Source organism: Falco punctatus, assembly GCF_963210335.1.
Source record: "Falco punctatus genome assembly, chromosome: 4".
NCBI classification, from domain to species: Eukaryota; Metazoa; Chordata; class Aves; order Falconiformes; family Falconidae; genus Falco; species Falco punctatus.
In genome coordinates this window covers 64,882,332-64,903,060 of record NC_137583.1, presented here as the reverse complement: position 1 = coordinate 64,903,060, position 20,729 = coordinate 64,882,332, and the positions used below count along the sequence as shown (strand labels likewise).

General features: G+C 39.0%; 1 long non-coding RNA gene across 4 annotated transcripts in view; it reads right to left on the bottom strand.

The window, feature by feature from the left end:
* Positions 1-560: 560 nt before the first annotated feature.
* The window catches only part of LOC308062611, a 46,859-nt gene continuing 26,690 nt past the window's right edge, over positions 561-20,729 (bottom strand). The window contains exons 2-3 of one of the 4 annotated variants that reach the window (XR_013927641.1): positions 12,338-20,577; positions 561-11,143 (exon numbers count right to left, since the gene is read on the bottom strand). This is a non-coding gene — a long non-coding RNA (uncharacterized lncRNA). Of the gene's footprint in view, positions 20,578-20,729 lie in introns of all 4 variants that reach the window. The other 3 variants (XR_013927642.1, XR_013927640.1, XR_013927643.1) reach the window with 3 other exon arrangements.

Genomic DNA, 20,729 nt, shown 5'->3' with positions numbered 1-20,729 from the left:
TTGAGTGATCAGGCCAATGAGTCTTAAGAAGTTATCACCTCTCAGATAGGAGTTACTGACCTTTAGGTTACATTCAGCAACTAAACTTTGTGTGCTCCTAATCTAGCACAAAATGTGGTTTAAGGGAACCAGTTTTCATGTTACATTTCAGCAAACCTAGGGACAGGGCTAGTCTTCCCTGCAAGATATTTCACTCAGATGAGTGACAGCAACTTTCCCACACTGATCGAGAAGTGCAGAGCTATTTGACCCTCCTCCCCTTCTTTCAAAAGCAGTTTTTTCCCTAGGGGTTTATCAGTTTAAAAGTACTGAATCTTAACTTTGAATAAGTCAGAGTTAAAAAATCAAATGCGGACTTGTTAATAATATATATGCTAACAGATACGTGTGTAGCTATGTATATGCAACTGTGTATTTATATGTATAAATAAATATAGGTACATATCTACACACAGAAGATATACCTTCATAAATTTACCTTTCTTCTAGTTTCTTGTGGGCCATTAATAAATACCATGAATTTATATTCTATTTCAACATCATCAATATGAAAAGTCACCTTGTGATCCATTGACTTTATTAAGCAACTCCTCTGAACACAGGACTGCAGATGTCAAGTGTGGTTTTACAGAGATGGGGTGTGCAACCTGAATTCTGTAATCTTTTTTCAAAAATAAGTTGGTTCCAGAGGAAGCAATTTGTTCTCTTGCAAAATCAGCAGTGTCAAAACCCAAATGTTGTCAGGTGACAGTTACTTACCTTACTCCTTAGTGGTTTATTTTGAATGTCTGTGTTTTAATTTTTTTTTTATTTCACTCAGGTAAGTCACTACATGCTGGCTGAGACAGGAAAAGTAGAGTTTTTGGAGTAACAGTATAATGATAAACCTCCTTTTTTTCCATTCTTTTATTCTACATGCAATTACCTACACAATTTGTACAACGAATAACACTCAGAAAAAATGCCATACTTAGTAAGTCATAAATACATGGAAGGAGACTCCTTGTTTTTGTTGCCTTTCAGCTCCACATAATCAAACAACTTGTGGCTTGTTGGTGCCGGGGTGACACCCGGCACAGGCTGTGAGGTGCCACTGGCCTGCCATGGCCGCTCCTTCCCTCTCCTGCTGAGGTGCTGGGGGGCCCCTACATGGGCTGAGCTGGGCTGGGCGGCCTTGCATCCCACCACCCCAGGGAGAGCTGCTGCTGCGGCTGTGGGAAAGCTTAGGTCGCCTTGGGCTGGGGGCCAGACCGGGGTCTGGGTGGCTGCCCCCATGCCCTGCTCCAGCTGGATTCCTGCTGCCTGCTCACCCACCCAGCAAGGGGCTGCGGCTTCTGCTGTCACCTCACATGCTGGCTCTCCCCTGCCCAGGCAGAGCCCGATACATCAGGTGTGGTCTGGGCTGTTGTTTTTTGAGTTTTAGACTTTTCGTTCTTGTATAAAATTGTTCAATGCATTTGGTTCCCTCTTTCTGTTTCCTGTTATAAAGTATAACTTAGTGAATTGGTGTGCACTGTTTTTAAAATCACCATTCTCTATTTTCTTTGCATTCACATCTCTCCCTTTATTGTCAAAGTTAAAAAAATAAAGTCAGGCCAAGTTCTCTTCTCACCTTTCATTGTGTTTTATCAATTTCACGTCTGCAGCATGGAGAATAACAGAGTGCCCATGCAGTTTGCTAGCTTGAATTTACATGCATGCACGCAACGCACCATACCAGATAGCTGGGAGTGGGGTGTCGTGCATGACCTTCTGGACAAGCACCCTAAATGCTGATTTTTAATGGGCAGGGGCTACTTCAAAATCCTTCCAAAATCCAAAAGTATCTCTGAGCATGACAGACCAGCTAAAAGGGTGGATTTTCATAAGGCTCTGAACATAACTCAGTACTGAATTTAATAATTTGTCCATGTAGAATGTCTGTGTGTGGTGCATGTTGGTAGACTGAAAGTGAAGACAACTGTGATGATTACCCTCAGTCCCAGTAAGTCGGTTTGCTGTGGAGTCATGTTGGATGCTTCTGAAGTGAAACAAAATTTGAACAGCACAACAGATTTGAACTATTGAAGTCCTGATCTTGCATCCCATGAAAGTCATGACATGATAGCCAAAAAATACAGGAGAAACAAGATTAGGACCTAGAAAAGGGAAAGAAAAGAAAAGAAAAAAAAAATAGTCACTGGCACAATCATGGGTTCTTTATCATAATATTAGTCAATGAGGACTGAGGGCATTCTCAGGCAATTTATTTTTCTGGAATGTAAAGATTACCATGTTAGAGCTGACTTTGGACTCTTCTGGTGGCCAGTGCTGAACAATGGTGATGAAAAAGCATACATACAAATCTACAAGTGTTCAGACCCTTTGATACATGGGAAAATATGTTTTTAACTGCATTTTTATATTTCTGTTTTTTACTACTACTACTACTACCAGTATTTTTCACTGGTTTCAGACCCAGAATATAAAGGTTTAGAGCCTTCTCCTGTTGCCCACTTCTTTTAATAATTCTGCGTTTTTTTTCAGGCAAAGGCCACATCAGTGGAATGCATGATGATACAGTGTGAGCTAAGTTTATCATGACTAAAGATACATCAGTTTGAAATATTAGCCCAGCACTGCCTTGGAGGCAGTGAATAATTAGTTTAACCTGGCAATGAACAATATAAACTTAACCACAGAGATGGCTGGTGTTATCATCTTATGTTTTTGTAATGCAGTAAGGACACCAGGTTATCATGATTATAGCAGCAGGAGAGTTTGTAGAATGAGTTCATGTATAAACAGTTGCTCAAAACCACTGTGAACATTTATGAGGCTCATTATTTATCATTAATTATTTAACTGCAGGTCCCCATGTGGGCAGTGAAATCCTGCTGATTTACTACTTATCAGGAATAAATTACCACTTACAACTTCGGCTTTTCATGATTTTCCTTTTGTCATCATAAATAAACTTAACTAACAAGGCTGTTTCCTTCTCCCTATTAAACTGACTGCTGGCAAGAGACTTTTTGGCTAGTGACCTAATATGAGACAAAATATAGGATAAGTGAAAAGCTGTGTATTTTTATGAAGGCTCGGATTGTTTGCAATAGATCTGAGAACTCAGCAAGGGATCAGTATTTGCTTACATTTACAGTGTATTTGTACAGGACCAGATTTTTGAAACAGCTCAGCAGCCACAATTAAAGCCAGATTTTTTTTCTGAGGAGCAGTTTCAAATTTGCCAGCTAACTGAATTTATTTTAGTACCTAAACGAGGACCAATAGTCAAACCCCCATTTCGGCACCACTCTGATTCTCAAAATCCCAGCTCAGCTGCTGCCTAACCCTTTAGGTGCCTCTCTCTTGCTGCCAGCAGCTCACTAAAGATGCCTTCATTTCTACTAGGGACCACATGCAGAAGTAAATCCTAATATCCTGAGACAGCTTTCAGCCCTTCTTCATGCTACAGCCTCAGCAGGATTCAAAATCCATATAGTCTTCAGTGCATCCATCGGCAGGTTTCCAGACAAGGAAGGCATAACCTGATGGACAACAGTACTCTGCAGTACTGCACCTCAGACAACGGGCAGCCGGAGATATGCAGGTAATTTGTCCATTTACACGTGTGCCCGCATGTGTGTGCGTAGAAGTTTGGTTTATGGCAAAGCCCAGGAGCTGGCACGCTCTGCAGCCAAGGAGGCAGGTCTAGCTTTGGTTAATTTGGCCTGGCTGCTTCAGTACTCAGCCGAGTGCTGAACCGCCTTTCATCCTGCCCTGTAAGCAGCCCTGTGCTGCAGTAGAAATGCCACAATGGCTGTTAACATATATATACACGTGGCTGCAAACCTCAGCTAACCCGGGAGGGTGTCTGAACAACCAAACCCCACCTAAATCTCTTTTCGAACAGGCTCCTCTAATATGGCTACAACCACCTGTGATGGGCTCTTTGATATGTGAAGTAGGTAGGGTTTATAAAAAGGCTCAATTTTGTTTCTGTAGAACACCAGGGTGTGTTTTATCTGGTTCAAACATTGTGTTTAAAAATGTGGTATCACCTACATTTATTTCCTTTTACATATATATATATATATATATATATATATATATAACACATGTATACACACTATCTACACAGTATATATATATATATTCACATATACATACATTATGTATCTTTACTTATTTATACATCCAGATACAGACACACACGTATATATAGTAGCGATTAGAATGAGGTGGAATATGGTTTTATGCCATTCTGGTCACTCAAATTTAAACTTTTTTCAGGCAAGGGTAGAATACATTTTGTATTCTATGCCAGATTTTCAGGTATGGCTTCACAATTCCTGTGTCAACTACTTGCTGTTCTAATGTAATGTTCAAAAAACTCAAAAACTTGAAACCACAAACCCATCTCAAGAAATTTCTTATATCATCTAGAACTTAAAATATAAATTTTAAAAGGTGCTTTTTTAGTTTAATAGGTGTTGTTAATAATAAACCAAATATTCTCCAGCTGACTCGGTGACATGTTACAAAACTAAGGAATAAAATACCAACTCTGTGAAAATTAGTGCCTACTTATTTAGGACAATTTACAAGATACTTGGAAGCTATGTTGTTCAGAACATTTTTTTTTTTTTTTTCGTTTGTGGATGTCTTTTAAAAATCTAATTTAATTATATACCTGTAGGAAGAAGTGGCAAGTTTTAGGTAATTGCACTAAAAATGCAGTGCTTGGGACTAATTATGTGTATAAAATTGTATGCTGGTTTGAGGCTTCATCAAAAATCTGTCCATAATGTGTTACTAGGCTCATCTCTAAAAATATACTGAACATTGGCAGTATTATCTCAAAGGAAAAATATGTTGCCACATTGTACGGGAAGACAAAATTTTATATGCAGCCTTTATCATAGTATTTGTGATAATTTTATTGCTGAATTGAATCTATTTTCTTGATGTTGATCAGAGAGTTTTGGTCCCCCACTTTCTTCTGCTGAATTCAAAATTCATACATGGCTAAGGGGAAGCATAACTTGATATATGACTTTAGCCCCTTGTAAATACAGGGGTTTTAGCCCTTTCTGTATTCACATGCATGCTGATGTGAGTACCTCTTTCTTATTACCTGTGAAGACACACACAGGCCATCCCTGTAGAGTTTCTCCTCCCACCACAGTCAAATTGATGTGAAAGGTCTTGCCAGTGGGTTATTTAAATCCTGATATTCTGTTCTTGCTTGTCAAGAATGCTGGGTATAAATCTCTTGGCACTTATCTTTCTACACTGCCCACTAACATTTTCTACTGCTTCTGTCTGTCCTCATGACATTTCCTGGAGAGCTTAAACTGAAAGTGCTAATTATTAATTTAGGGCTAGATTCTGGCTCCTACAGCCAGAGGCATGCTGGAGGGAATGCAAAGGGACTCCGATTTGTTATATGCACGTTCCTTACCACTGAGATACTCGCACATCCACTTCTTGGCTCATATTAGGAAATACTCACTATTCTTTTAATCAAACCTGTCCAAATCGGTTATGAGTTCAGATTACAAATGAAAAAACCAGACCATTAAAGTTTGAAATTATGTTTTTCAAACACATAAGTACATTTGCTCAGTTTGAACAATGGATTACATTAATCACTGGTGGGTTTTTTTTTCACATCACAGAGGGGATTTAGCTCTAAGAAAGAAATGTTTCATCATCTTGAAGCCCAGTAAGGCTCAGTGTTATTATGTCAGTAGAACAGGTTAACTGAGGCATAAAGGTGAAGGTCACGCAATAGATCAGTGGCAGAGCTGTAAATCACATACAGGGTCATTTAAATCCCTGCAAAATGCCTTGCTCCATAAGATTTTCTTCCTCCCTCTTGTCAAGTATAAATAGTTTAGGCTTTCTTTGGCAGGCAGAAAGCCCTCTACTCTTTCTCTTAATGTATTCCCAAGATAAAGTATATTCACTGACCTGACTCTTAACAGGAAAACTTTCAGGCCAAAAAGAAAGAGACTGTTATGTTCAAGGCACTCCTTGAATTTCCTGCAACTTCACCATGGACTGACTTAAATGTTTTCCCAAACTCTCTTATTTGTTAGGCAGGAACTTCTTACTTCTTTTCTCTACAAGTATCTTCCTCCAGCAGTGAACTTTCCTACTTTTCTGCTGTATCAATTACTTCTTCCATTGGCAATTTTTCCTATGAATTGTGAAAAAATACACACCCACACACACACGCACACACACACCCCTCCCCACACCCCCACACCGCCCCCATATACTATCTCACCTTTATATTTCTCTTGAGCATCCTCTGAAAAGGTGCCTGCTCAAGAGTTTTTTGAGAGAGTGAAGATGAAGAGAGAGTGAAGAATCTATAGCTGAATGCTATAGATTTTTATTATAGCTAAAATATCAAACATTTACACAGTTGTATATATTTCACCGTATTCTCTTTTCTCCTTGCCATATGAACAACCCAGATACCTCATGTCTGCATAACACTTACTGCTTTTTAATTTTATATATATATATATATATATAAAAATAAAAGTTACAGTTCAGTGACACAAGGGGAAAGTAATTTTGCTCAAAAGTTGATGCCATAAAGTGGAACACTATGTGAATATGTCAGCTTTTAACAGAAAATTGATCCTCACCTGACAGAGATAATACCCAGAAGTCTAATCTAGCATATAGTCATCACTATGAATTAATGGCATCGTGACTGTGTGATGGTGTTCTTTTCTCACTAGGAAAGAAATGTTTATGAACAAAGCCTCATGGAGGCCTAATAAATATAAAGTAGGTACTAGAGATGGCCACTTTTCTCTAAGCCCTTCTGTCCCCATGTGAGCCCAGGCAGGTGTGTTAGGGGCACCTGAGAACGCCGGGCTCCACTGTTCTCAGAGCAGTTCCACAGAGCAGTTTTGAAGAAAAGGTCTGTGTTACTTGAATGGCGTGTGTCTGGGTTGCAGGGATTGGTAGACAGAAGGAAGGAGCTAGAAGAAAGACCTGATTATTTCTTCTCTTCAAGGAAGCACAGTTAAATTTCAATTTTGGTTTGGAATTTAGGGATAATTTTATTTGATTTGCAATTTCTGACTGCTCTGGCAGAAAGTTTTAGTGAAATACTTTGATTTTGTTTTATTTTCTTCAGCACAATCTTTTCACCCCTGCTGCATTATCAGGCATGTATTTATCTCTCCAGAACTAGTCTATTGTAATGATTGTTGTTAAACCATTGGAAAATGAAAGCGCTGCAGGATGTTGCCACCTGGAACTTACACTGATAGCAAAAAAGCAAACATTTTGTATATAGTCGTGTTGACTTGAAGCTATAAAGTCCTTAGTATTTTTAAGCCTGTATCTCTCCTACTGAGACAAAGCCACAGTTATGGACAGCAAAACTGCTTAAACTATTATTCTTCTGGTATTAATACAACTGGGCATTTTCATATACATTTTTTACGGGCAATCATTGACTATGAAAATTTGCCAAAACAAGTGAATCACAGAATGCATTTCTTCATGCACTGTTGAAAAAACCCCACACCTATGGAAAATAACTGATTATTCTGTTTCTCTGTGTGTGATTTCTGTATATATATATAGAGAGAATGCTGGCAAAGAACAGGAAGTATTTTTTCAGGTGCTTAATACATCACAGAAATAACAAATTGAGGAAATTACTCACATAAGTAACTTTTTGCATGCTTGGCACCACATGTTTAACTACACTTAAAGTTTTTTATTCTCAAGCAACCAAAGAATGAAGTTTATACTGCTTCTCTTGATAACATTACAAAGACGGTCTTCATTCCTCTTACAGCCTAAGCCAAACAAAATTATTGTCAATGAAGCACTAATGGATCTGTAATCTGTGTATTTGGTTTGTATCAAAAATTGCCAGAAATTACAGAAATGTCTATGCATGCTGAATAGGGCTGCATGAAAATGCCCTTTTCAGCAGACAAAGGGAAATCCATTGGATCACACTGCAGGTACCCTAAAAGCCTCAGCCGTGGCTGAAACACAAGTGAGGTGCCATCATTGGGAAGGTGCTCTAGGTATGGATGCAGTCAACAGCAACTTTTACAAGCCACCTGTAAAAAAACTGCTGTTGTACAAATGTGCCCCCATTATTTGACATTTTGAAAGAAGTTTTAGTTTTCCTAAGCTACATCAACAGAGCCAGTGATTCAGAACTCAACTAATCCTTATTTTCATGTTTATGGGGCTCCTGGGTGCCAAAATTTTTCTAATGTTTCATATTTATTCATGTTGCTTAATCACTGTGGAAATTCCTATTAGAGAGAGAGGCAAAAAACCTGTGAGATCATTTTTGGCTAAACTTTGACACTCAGAATAATTTCTAAAGTTGTAGTCAATGGAGAGAGGTTTTCTGATATGATATGTGCAATTCAACTTGCATTTTTAAAAATACTCATTGGTCAGATTATTGTTAAATCTTATATATGGGGTACAGGGTAAAACAACAGGAGTTTTCAGGGGCCATAATGAGTCAAAAATATATTTTGAGGAAACTAGTTTTTTAAAAATTCAGTCTGAATTAGAAAAACATAACACCTAAGAAAAATTATGGAAGAAGTTCAGAATATTAACTACTTCACAGCTTCTCACAAAATCACTGAACAATTTTAAAACTGATTAGATGCCCCAACAAATTAAGTGAAATATTCTTTTTTGACAAGAAAACTTACTGAAATTAAAATATAGGTTGAACTAAGACAGCTGTTCAGTTTTGATTTAGTAATTTAACCACCAAAGTAAAAATGTTAATTTATTCTCATGGCTTTAAAACCTATCATTTTTGCACTGCTCTCCAACGTTCTGTAAAATAACCCTTTGCCTCCTGTGAGATACCTTATATCATAACAAACAAATGAAAATTAATGCTCAGAATTCATGCTTTAGTTCCATTCCTGACTACAAAGTTCTCCAGATGTGAAATAGAGACAAGTCACTATTTTCATCAGAACTTCAATTTCTTATACAGAGGGACTGACAAATCGCTATATCTGAAATCCCAGATGGTTTCTCTGGAGCTATGACTTGCATTAAGCTTAAAAAGAGGAAAGCAGAAAAAAATTTAAATTGCAGGGATTTTTCTTCCCAGTGGAATAACTGTAATAGAAATAAGCAACAATGATAAATTAGATTCTCTTAGTGCCATGCTGGACGTTGGCTGAACATATCCTCTAGTGATGCCAGTTACAGTATGGTATTTACATCATGTTGTAGTGCAGAAAGAAGTTGATGCATTTTCTTTAGAAACTAAGTTCTTTTCTACATACATCAATATGTAATTGATACCTTTTCCTCAGAAATCTCCCCAGATTACTCCATGGTGGGGCCTAACTTGCAAATGCCTCATTATTATTATTACAGGTTGCCCAGAGAAGCTGTGGATGCCCCATCCCTGACAGTGCTCAAGGCCAGGTTGGATGGAGCTTTGAGAAACCTGGTCTAGTGGAAGGTCTTCTTGGGCAGGGGGGTTGCAACTAGATGATCTTTAAGGTCCCTTCTAACCCAAACTGTTCTATGATTCTATGATTAAAGACTTTTTACTGCTATGCCTGGAACCCTCTTCTCAATCTTTTCTTACCATGATATCTCTACTCACTACATGAGAATTCAAGATTACTTCCCATCTAGAGCTTTATGCCTGCCAGCTAGATTCGCTTGAGGGCAGACCTCACTCTCTACCAGTCTTCCTTACTCAGTCCTAGCTTTGCTTTTTCTTCATTCTTGTTATGTCATTAGTGACGACTCTTCATAACTAGCTCTTCTAAATGTTATGCAAGGTAAATTGTGAAGTAGCCCCCATTATATTGCCATTATACTACTGAGGTAGATGGTGTTGCTGCATTTATGATGTTTTAGTAGGTTTTGCTTTATTTTTGGTCCCGTTTACTTTCCTAGGAGTGGAGCAGGAAGAAGGGCTGTGTTCTTCACATATCCCTAGGCTGGGTGGCAACTGCTGCTTACAGGTCCCCATATTCTTTGGCTGCCGTTTTAGAAATTTCACCTTGTTGTTTCTATTGTGGTTTCTATTGTAGAAGAAAACCATTGCAAAGGGATTAGTAAAGGATTTGTATGGGATAGGAAGAGGGGGAGAAGAAACTGGTTTCCTTATCTTACAAAGACCAGGTCAGCTGCAGTGAAGCAATAGTCTGGAACTGCCAAAAGGAAGGTAGAGTAGGGTGTAGTCTGTTTCTGTTCCTTGAACCTCCAGAGTAATTCTATCTTGCCAAAGCATGATAATCTCAGTTGTACCTACACAGCATGACTGAGTCTTGACATTCAAAGTTGCTCTAAGCAGGGAAGCTGTCCTTGTTTGATATGTTAAATGTTGTGCCTTCTGTATTCTCGTATAAATAATTGACCAAGTTTTAAAAAGGAAATACTTTTTGAACCAGTGAAAAAAAAGATACTAAAATACCAGCAAGAAACAAGGAGGAGTTTAGACTGGAAGTCAACACAGCTAGGATTTATGAAATGCAGTTAATAACACTACGTCATGTATGAACATGTTGTTGACTGACTGGCCTCCCTGTATCTTAGTAATATTCTGTTTATACCAGACACTGCTGTTCTTGGGGGCCAGGAATAGTGCCTTTCTGCAGTCAGTGTGAAAAATAAAGCATGCCAAATAATTACAGTAATGATGCAAAGAGCTGGGGCTGCAATGTAAAATTTCATATTAAATCAAAGTCAAAAATGCCTCTTGTCCTGTCCCACTAATGCTTTCTGCAACCGTAAAATTTGGCTGCAATACAATACTGGTGAGAAAACACAAAGATTATTACTGTGCTCTCTTAAAAGACAAATCCTAAAGCTTGACAACCAAGGTATGTAAAGCAATGGCGATCTATTTCCCTAACCAGAAAAGAAACACAAAAGTATAGGAAAAAAACCAACTCCTAGACCCCTGTGATTATGAAAAGGAGAAAGACATGTTTATGTAAATGGTGGAGAAATCTTAAAATGTTTCACCTGGCAAATGGCCCAAAAGAGGAGTGCCCAGAAACCATTTTTCGTTGTCTGCCTCTTGGCAGGAGGCTTGCTGGCTTTCGTTTTGCACCATGGAGATTATACTTCTTCATTTTAGCAAAGGCCACAAGGCAACACACTGCAGATAAAAACAAACAAATGCCAACCTCATTCTCTTGATGTACCCCACAAGGCATACACAAATTAGTAATCAGAGTAATGAATTCAAGGTCCCCAAGGTCCCTTTGACCTTTCTATCCCCTTTCTCTGGCCTCCCCTATGGTTCAGACAGCTAGAGTTCAAGTTTTCTCCCCTCCCTCATCCACCCACTTTGTAACACATAAAAAAATTGCCCCAAAAAAGTAATGTTATGTTACCTCCCAAAGCCAATGACGTTATAAAATGGACTTAAAGATGTAGAAAGCTTGCCTGCTGATGATCTTTTTTTGCCTTTTGTAAGACTATGCACATAAAGGCATACACAGTGCTTTCTGGACGACGGAGTGATCCTGAAGGGGACACAGGTTTTCAGGAAGAGCCTGGCAGCTTCAGGCAGAAATGCTCTACAGCTATACTCCCTCCATCACCTCTTCTCTGCTTTGCCTGCAGAGTTTTGTGTTACTGTCTTAGTAAAACCAGATAGTTGATAGAAGTAACCAAAAAAAAGTTGATAAAGCTGAGTAAATTAAAGCTTGTGTTTTACTGAACCATTTAAAGTTGCAGAAGTCTTAGAAAACTTATTTCTGGTATGATGGCGGTCTAAAGACTGTCCCTCCTAACAGTCTGGTTTTTGCCTTAGAAGTGCTATCACTTTGAAGGAAAATCCTTGCCTATTATCTTGAAGATACATCCAGAAGTGCTTGTCAATGCACTATGATATACCTTTTTATCTATACTTGCTTCAACAGTATGTGGTATAATTGAAACATATGGAGTTGATATTTGATAGTTGTTGTGGAGGGGCATGGGAACCTTCTGCAAGATAACGTATCCGCTAAATACAGTGTGCCACAAATAATATAATTTTGTATAGATAGGTGTGGGTGGCATAAGCACTGGAAGGGGCAACTGCTGAATCTCCTCCCTGGTTTACTCTGTAACTCTCACTTGCATAAGTAATATCTGCTGATGTGAACTCTCTACATCTATCAGGAATTTGACATGAAAGTTGCTGTAATGAGTTGAGAATGACAGGCTTAGCAGAACAGTATAAACGGCTGTCTTCTTGCCGAGACTGAATCTGGTTTGTGGAGGACCTGTGCAATCATTGCTCCAGTAGAGAAGAATGACATCTAACAGATATGTTTCAACCACAGGTTGAAAGACAACTTACACAACCAAAGAGACACCGCTTTCATCTGCCAGGCAGCAGTTAGCCCCATAGCCTCTTAGTGGTCAGCTGGTGGCAATTTTTGTGTGGTTCACTGTTGTGCTCCAGGTGGGAGAGGGCTCAGGCTCCCTGGGGGAATGGGCCGCCTTCTGACATCTTACTCAGCTTTTCCAGTGATGTCCAGAGAGGGTCAGGGGAGGCACTAGAGCAAAAGCCAACAAGAATTCAGTCAGTCACCACAAATGTGGACCTACGCATGTCACTAAATTACAGAACAAATGTACCAAATATAAAGCTTCCTTCTTTCTCCTTTCCAAATTTTTATCAACACCAGTTAACCCATCAAAACTGGGAAGGTTTCAGTAGCTAAAAGGAAAAGCATTACCCAAAATGTAGAATTTATTTGCAATCACCACCTTCATTTTGACCTGTGCTAAATCATTGCATCTTACTTCTGCTATTACTATTTTATTTATTGATTTTATTTAAAATTGTAACATACCAAACTTGCTACTCCACAGCAGAGAACTTATTGATACAGACTGTGATACAAAAGATGTCATATACATATCTAGATCATTTTGTCTCCTACAGAATCTCCCTCTACAGTTGCTAAAATGTTCCCCAAATAATAACAGTGTAATGGACACAAAGAGTTAAAACTCCAGTGTCAGTAAATAATGCAGCATCCCACTAAACATCTGAAGCTATGCCTTATCACAAACTTATTGTGTATGACTACTATGGAGATTTTTAATGTAGCAGGTGCAGTTAATTATTACAGGAAGCTGCAAAACTATATATGAAGCATTTGTGGCCTGTTAAATTAAATTAATGGTTTTCTGATTAACTGGTTGCAGTTAGTCAATTGGATAAAACCTCAGGGAGTCTATAATAGAAAGCTGGATTTGAGAGGGTTTGTGTTAATCATGATAAGAGAACTAAAATTGTGGCTCATTTCTGTTATAGGATGATGTTAATGGATGATGATCAGCAATTTAGGAATAATCTGTTTGATGAAACAGAAGCGAAAAAATATGAATTTATGTCTACTATATGATTACCTGAAATTTTGCAATTCTTGATAAAAAAAGTAATATTATTGTTTTGTAACTCTTGTTAAAAAAAGCAAGAAAGAAAAAAGATTCTCTTAATTTCAGTAAAATCTCTGACAGCAGTAAAAAAGTTTAAGGACTATTTGTAAGCGAGACTTTAGTCTGTGTGCATGAAGTTGTGTTGCTATTCAAATTACAGATGGATTGGAAAATCTTAAAAGAAAACTATAATATTAAAATTACTTCCAAAACATCCTATTAAGACCAAAATTTTCAGAGAAGTTATCTTTTTTTAAGGTTCCAACTTTTTTTATTGAGGATAGACATATTTTCAAAAATACTGCAGAATACTACACAAAAGATTGGTCTTGCACTTAAACTCTAAAACCTCATTCAAGTACATTTTTATTTTGATTTATATTTTTTCTAGGTTTGATATAGTTTGTATTTTAAGTCTTACTTTAACATCAGTTTTCTAAACTAACTGAACAGTATTCTTGTAGAACTCCATATAGCAGACCACTTGCTTTCACAGAGCACTGTGTTTCAATATCGCAACACATGTAGGACAAAATGCACTCCTCTCATCATAAATCTGAATTATCAAAATATTTATTTTTTTTAGATTGTCCCCAAAGACTGAAGCAATAGTATTTATGTTCTTATTTAGAAAGTGAGTTATGTGGGGACTGCCCCTTTATGTGTGTTTGTACAAGGCCTGTGCTGGGGACACTTCTGGTTTCCATTAAAAAAGGCTGCCTTTTAGATATCTTTCCAATGTGTCTGTCGCAGCTTATGCAGCACCTTTACACCTCTGCTTAGATGTTCAGGGCGATCCATTATTACACGCATCCCATTAATTGCCCCAGTTCTGGTTAACTTGGTGAGCTACTTGGTGATATCACCTCTTTAGACTGTGTTTGTAGGCATTTTATGGAGTCAAACCATTGAAATAAGTCAGTGTTTTATTATAGACTCTCTTTCAAGCTAAGAAAAATCTCATTATTACATTAATGCTCATTATCAGGAGTGAACCAGTGAATGTAGACCCTGAGCGCTGAGTTGAGAGGCAGTCAATGATTTAGCTGGATGCATTTCAGGAATGATAAAATTTACCAAGTGTTGCTGCTGTATATCAAAAAAGTGCCTATAGCCAAAAATCTTGCAGTAAAAGTTCAAAATTCACTAGAAGACAGTGAGAGGAGGTTAGTTTTTCTGTTCTTCTATTGGGAACAGAATACTACATATTGTACAGAATTCAAAAGCTTGCAAATCAACCATTAACTTTTAAATCAGTTCAAACATGGGGAAAAGCCAGCGGACAGATTGGAAAAAATAATTATTGTTTTCACTATGAAGAGAGAAGTGGTCTAGCTTTACCAGGTTCAATGGGTCTGGTGTACAAGACATACAATTGAACTAGCAAAGAACAAACAGGGTGAATTGGCTTATTTGCAATGTAAGTAGAATATCAACCTTATCCATCTGATTGTCAATCTGTAGAGTAACATATTCCTCCAAGTTAATAAGCAAAACATAACAATTTATGTAATAGATATACACAAAACCCAATGTTCACTTTTTAACTTCACAAGAAAAAAAGGATGGAACCTGTGTTGAGCCAGGAAAAGTCAGATTGCAATCAAGAACCTTGTGTAAATACAAGGCTGATATAGGAGTTCAGTTAAATAGGAGTGAAATTGTTTTTCACACACGCGTGGTCCAAAGCATCCAGATAATGCTTTGTCAGCATCCTCAATTAGCTGTATTTTGTGCTGTTTGTACTTTGGTTTTTGGCTTTCCCACTATGACTGACAGACACCAGGAAAAGCTGAATGGCATGCAAGAACTCCTGGACAGTTATTCCAGAGTAAAATTGTCTCCCATTCAAACAAGAGACTAGTTTCTCCTGCTACTGCAGACTTCCTTTGCAAAAGCATTGCCTCCTTCTACCTCAGGTTCCCCCACTGAAGCTGGAGGCCCTGTTGCCTGCCTGCATTATGAGACAATTAAAGGCATTAGATTGTAAATACTATCACCTGCTGAATGCTATAGCAAAGAGGACTTAAGACACAGTAGAATGCATCAGGAAGGTGTTTTGTGCTAGAATGAAGAAAACCTGAAACCAGATTCATAGCTGTGGCTACAGGAGAAAATGCCTCTCTTGACTGCTAAAGAAACACATGTTCTTTGTTGTTGGAGGATGAGGCCCAAAAACTGGATCAGGGGTTTATGTGGATCCCATGTAACAGGAAGGGCGACCAGAACACATATCCCATTCCACATAATTACATTCTAGAGAAAGCCTGAGAGCATCTCATCACCAGAAGCAGTACTGCTTCATGGTTAGAACTTCCACCCTTGGACAGCAATGAACATTTGACTTCTGTTGCCTACTTCAGGAGTGGGTACTTTAATTATTGAGCTAGTGGGTGGGGTAATCTAGGGAGGAGGGGAACATTTTTGCATTGCTGATGACTGGGAAAATTAACTTGAGAGCGTACCCCCAGTCAGACCAGTAGGTACTAGTTTGTGAGTTGACAAGATTGGGCAGGTGGCCAGCATTCAAAAGCATTAGATTTAGTGGTGAACGTGCTCAGAAATAGACTTCTAAGCACTAAGAAATGTGATGACAATGTGGGTGCCTCCTTTTGATGAAGTTTGTGGATTTGATTCTAGGTTAACCAATAGGGTTGCATATTTGCTAATGTAGTGTATAGCATGAGCATGACTCAAAGCTAAATGTAACATATTCAGTGCCGGTACTATATACTATCAATAATATTACATATAAGGACATAGGCATAGATCCAAAGACGGTAGCCAAGCACATCTGCTCAAACGCTTTGGCAAATTTAGATAAGCATAGTGAAAATAATCAAAACAATTTGTGTATGTGTCAGCTCATGGCTGCACTTGAAACAGCCAGTGTATGGGGCAGCTGAATTCTAACACTACCTATTGTTTCTATAGAGTAATCATTTGTTCAAATCAGTCAGAGGTATTAGTATGAACAGGTGGAAAGGTGGGATGAACAGGCTAGCAAAAAGATTTGAAACAAAACTTCTAGTGAAGAAGTGAGAGTTAACAGTCGGTCAAATTACTTTTTATAGTCAGACACAATGCATTACATTACAATAAAATTATCATGGAAAAGACAGAAGAACTATTTTCACAAACTAGCAAAGGAATTAATGGGTCATCCATATTTTAATTTTTAAAAAAGTAAATAATCAAGGCTGAATTGATTAACATTGCCTTTAATCAAAGGGAGACAACTGGGTCTAGAGAAGGGTAATGTTGTACAGCCGTCTTGGTATAGCAAACATTTCTGGCCAGAAGTCCTTGAATTTACCATCTACTGTTGGTTTTCTTTTTTCCCCTTGAATTCCCTAATAAGACAGAACTTCACACTCTTTAGTGAAATGGGACAAAGCCTAAAGAAACTGGGCTCTTTTGACATGAAATTAACACACACGGTTGTTTATGCAGCTCCTGTATGAGATAATATTTTTAGCCACAATTCTGATTACTTTCTTGTCTAATTGCTAGAGAATTTACCCTAGAAATGCTGGTTCAGATTCCCTTGTGCAAAATTGGAGATAACCTCAGTTTTACAGTGCAAGCAAGTGTAGTAAGCTAGAGAAATAAAAGAGGAGTATTGACTTTCCCTGTTTTTATGAGAGAAAACTGACCAGCCATACTAACTTCTGATGGATCTAAGTGAAGTCAAAACCATTCCTTCAACTCCAGACAGTAACATCTCTTTTCCAAAGATCACCCTGCTTTTATAAGAAATAAAGATTGTTACTGGTTTTTAAATCAGCTTTTGTGAATCACATTTTTAGGACAAATCTGCATGGCCAGACAGGTACAGAGAAGCTCCTTTTCTCGCATCCCCATTTGATTAGGCATTTGCTAGCTGTAGTACAGGATATGAACATCTGTCTTAGAGACACATTTTTTCAGAAAGACAGAAATAATGGGCACAGCTAGCATGCTGTCCCTCCTCTCAGTGGGCAGAGGCTGGCTTTTTTCTACCCTGCATGTATTCACATGCACATCTGCTTAGATATCTAACTGTCCTCATCCATCACATATGGAAAAAAACTGTGCTCATTTTGACTTGGTAGATGCCATTCTACCATAGTGGTAGAACTTCTAAAAGTTAGATCTTAAAATGTTGTTGCATAACTGGAATCCTTTTGAAGAAACAGGGTTAGCTTCTCAATGAAGGGAAAGGAGCTACTCAGTTTCCTCTCAGAAGCAGGATTCTCACGAGCATGTGTTTTTGGGGCCGTGTGTGAATGCTCTTCACAGAATACTAATGCAAGGTATCTGCTACCATGTGAAAAATTAGGTGTACAGCACAGGCTGGGACTGGTTCAGTAAAATTCCAGTCTAGTGTATGTCAGAAAAGAGGAAAGAACAGATCTCAGCAGGATTTCTGTAACTTAGCCAGATTTCATTAAATTAGTTGATGGATAGCTTCTAAGTGATCAATTTAGCCAGTTTGTTAAAATAAATTCATCACCAGCAGAAAGTGTTTGGTGTCAAAATTTTTACAGGCAATTTGGTTGAAATTCTTTATAACTGTGCAGTCATGCACTGTATTGGGTTTGCATGGCAAGGTTTTGGTAGCGGGGGGTACAGGGGCGGCTTCTGTGAGAAGCTACCAGAAGTGTCCCCCATGACCAATGGAGCCAATGCCAGCCAGCTCTCAGAGGGACCTGCCGCTGGCCAAGGCTGAGCCATCAGTGATGGTGGTAGTGCCTCTGGGATAATGTATTTAAGAAGGGGAGGGAAAAATCCTGCACAACAAATTACAGCAGAAGAGAGGAAAGAGGCTATGTGAGAGCAACAACTCTGCAGACACCAAGGCCGGTGAAGGAGGAGGAGGAGGAGGTGCTCCAGGTATTGGAGAAGAGATCCCCGGGCAGCCTGTGACAAAGACCGTGGAGAGGCAGGCTGTGCCCCTGAAGCCCATGGAGGACCCCATGCCAGAGCAGGGGGATGCCTGGAAAAGGCTGTGACCCTGTAGGAAGCCTGTGCTGGAGCCGGCTACTGGCAGGACCTGTGGCTCTGTGGAGAGAGGAGCCCAGGCTGGAGCAGGATGGCTTGCAGGGCTTTTGACCCCACGGGAACCCAGGCTGGAGCAGTGTGTGAAAAACTGCAGCCTGTGGGAAGGACTCACCTTGCAGAAGTTCATGGAGAACTGTCTCCCGTGGGAGGGACCCCACGCTGGAGCTGGGGCAGAGCGTGAGGAGGAAGGAGTGCCAGAGACAAAATGTGATGAACTGACCACAACACCTGTTCCTCACCCCCATGTGACACTTAGTGGGAAGGAGGTAAAGAACTGCAGAGTAAAGCAAAGCCCAGGAAGAAGGGAAGGGTGGGGGGAAGGTGTTTTTAAGTTTTGGATGTATTTCTCATTATCCTACTCTGAGTTGAATAGTAATAAATTGAGCTAATTTTCCCAAGTCAAATCTGTGTTGCCCATGACAGTAACTGGTGAATGATTTCCCCCTGTCCTTATTTCAACCCCCGAGCCTTTTTTTATACTTTCTTTCCCAGATCCAATGGAGGGGAGTGATAGAGCAGACTGGTGAGCACCTGGAATCCAGCCACATTCAACTCACCACATGCACAGATCAGTGTCCTTGCGAAGAGCCAGACTGTGCCATTCAAGGGAAGTGTGTGCCAGCACAGGGCCTCCAGCTGGACAGTGGAAAGGTCTTCTGGTGCAGCAGTCAATTGCTTTCCATCTGGAGCAGAGAAATAAAAGTCAGTCTGTTACTGCTTATGGCTCCTGATCAATATTCACCTGCAGAGCTATGACTATATGTTATACTGGGTCCCAGAGTGAGCTTAAAAATTTGTTCCACATATATATTCTTTTTCTGGGGATGTCCATGCTAACCAATGCTTTCAAAAGTCTTCTTTCTGCTCTATATCTTTTTCTCTTGAATTTAAGCTCTCAGGAAAGGAAGGCAGTCACGGTAGAACATAATTTGTTATGCTGTGTATTTTTCATAGAAGGAATATGTTTTTATGGCATTGTTCTTTGATATATCGCTCCTCCAAAGTGCATGTAGAAAAAGAAAAAAAGGCTTAGTCTTGTAACACGTTGATCAATCTTTCCTCAGTGAAGTGTATGAAACTGGTTGAATAAGGACTGCTTTTTAGGGTCTACTCATGAACACGTATATTCTCTAACTTAAGGTCACAGTTGGACCGTAGAGTGATGGCTACTTCTTCAGTAAAGGGCTTTTAAGGATCGAAATTGCTGTCAGCACAGAAAAGACCAGTTAAAACTCCTGAGTTTTCCAAAGAAAGAAACCATGTTACTTGCCTCTATTTTCCAGTTTTGGGTATGTATTCTTTCTTAATGTTAACTTGTTCCAGCAAGCAGTGTTTCTTGCCTGAAAGCAAACCTTGCTCTGTTTCTAGGGTTACCAGAGGAGTATTAAAAAAAAAAAAAAAAAAGAAGAAGAAGAAGAAGAAGAAAAAGAAAAAAGTAACAAACACCAGACCATACCAGTACTCTAAAGTTTCCAGGTCTGTTTTGCAATACAGAGCCCAAGGGTTTTTGATAGGGTCTAAATTTGGCAAAATCAGCTTTCCCATCCCTCCCTAACTTTATTTTTCTGTCCTCTAACTATTTTTACTCCAAGTTTCCCTCTGTCTCTGTGGATACAGAGAAAAGATATATGGGTAGGACTCTGGAAGCAGGATAAGAAAAGTAAAAGTTCCTGCAAAATGTAATGTTGTTATGCTGAAAGCAAAACCAAGAACATAACACTGGAAATTAGTATATATCAGCATAAATGTATGGGGACTATATAATCCATTAATTCACATTAGCAAATAGATTGAGTATGTTGTCTAATTCAAAGACAAAACAAGAGCCTGTGGTCTCATCTTCACTTCTTTAGTGTACGTGACGTTTTGCTGCCATGCATAAGTTCACTACAAAATGGATCTTACTCCAGTGTAGAAGTAATAAAGCTGCTATCAGCTATCTCAAGCATTTTCAGCTACAGGTGTTCAGGTTGGTGATTTTTATAGATCTCATTTGTAGGTACCCACCATCCCATCAAAACTGTGTATATGAGGCTGAGGAAGGCAGTCACACCACTTCTTAAAGAACTTAGCTGGATAAGTCACATGCATAGGCTTCCCCATTCTCTGTGACAGCAATGGAAAAAAGTGAGAGGCACATCAGTACACACAGATATTTAAATCAAGTACCTGACTAACACCTAATTTAAACAGCTTTGTTGTAATTCCTGGACGCAGTCACCTGTCTTCCATTATCTTAAAGGAAAAATGACATTCTG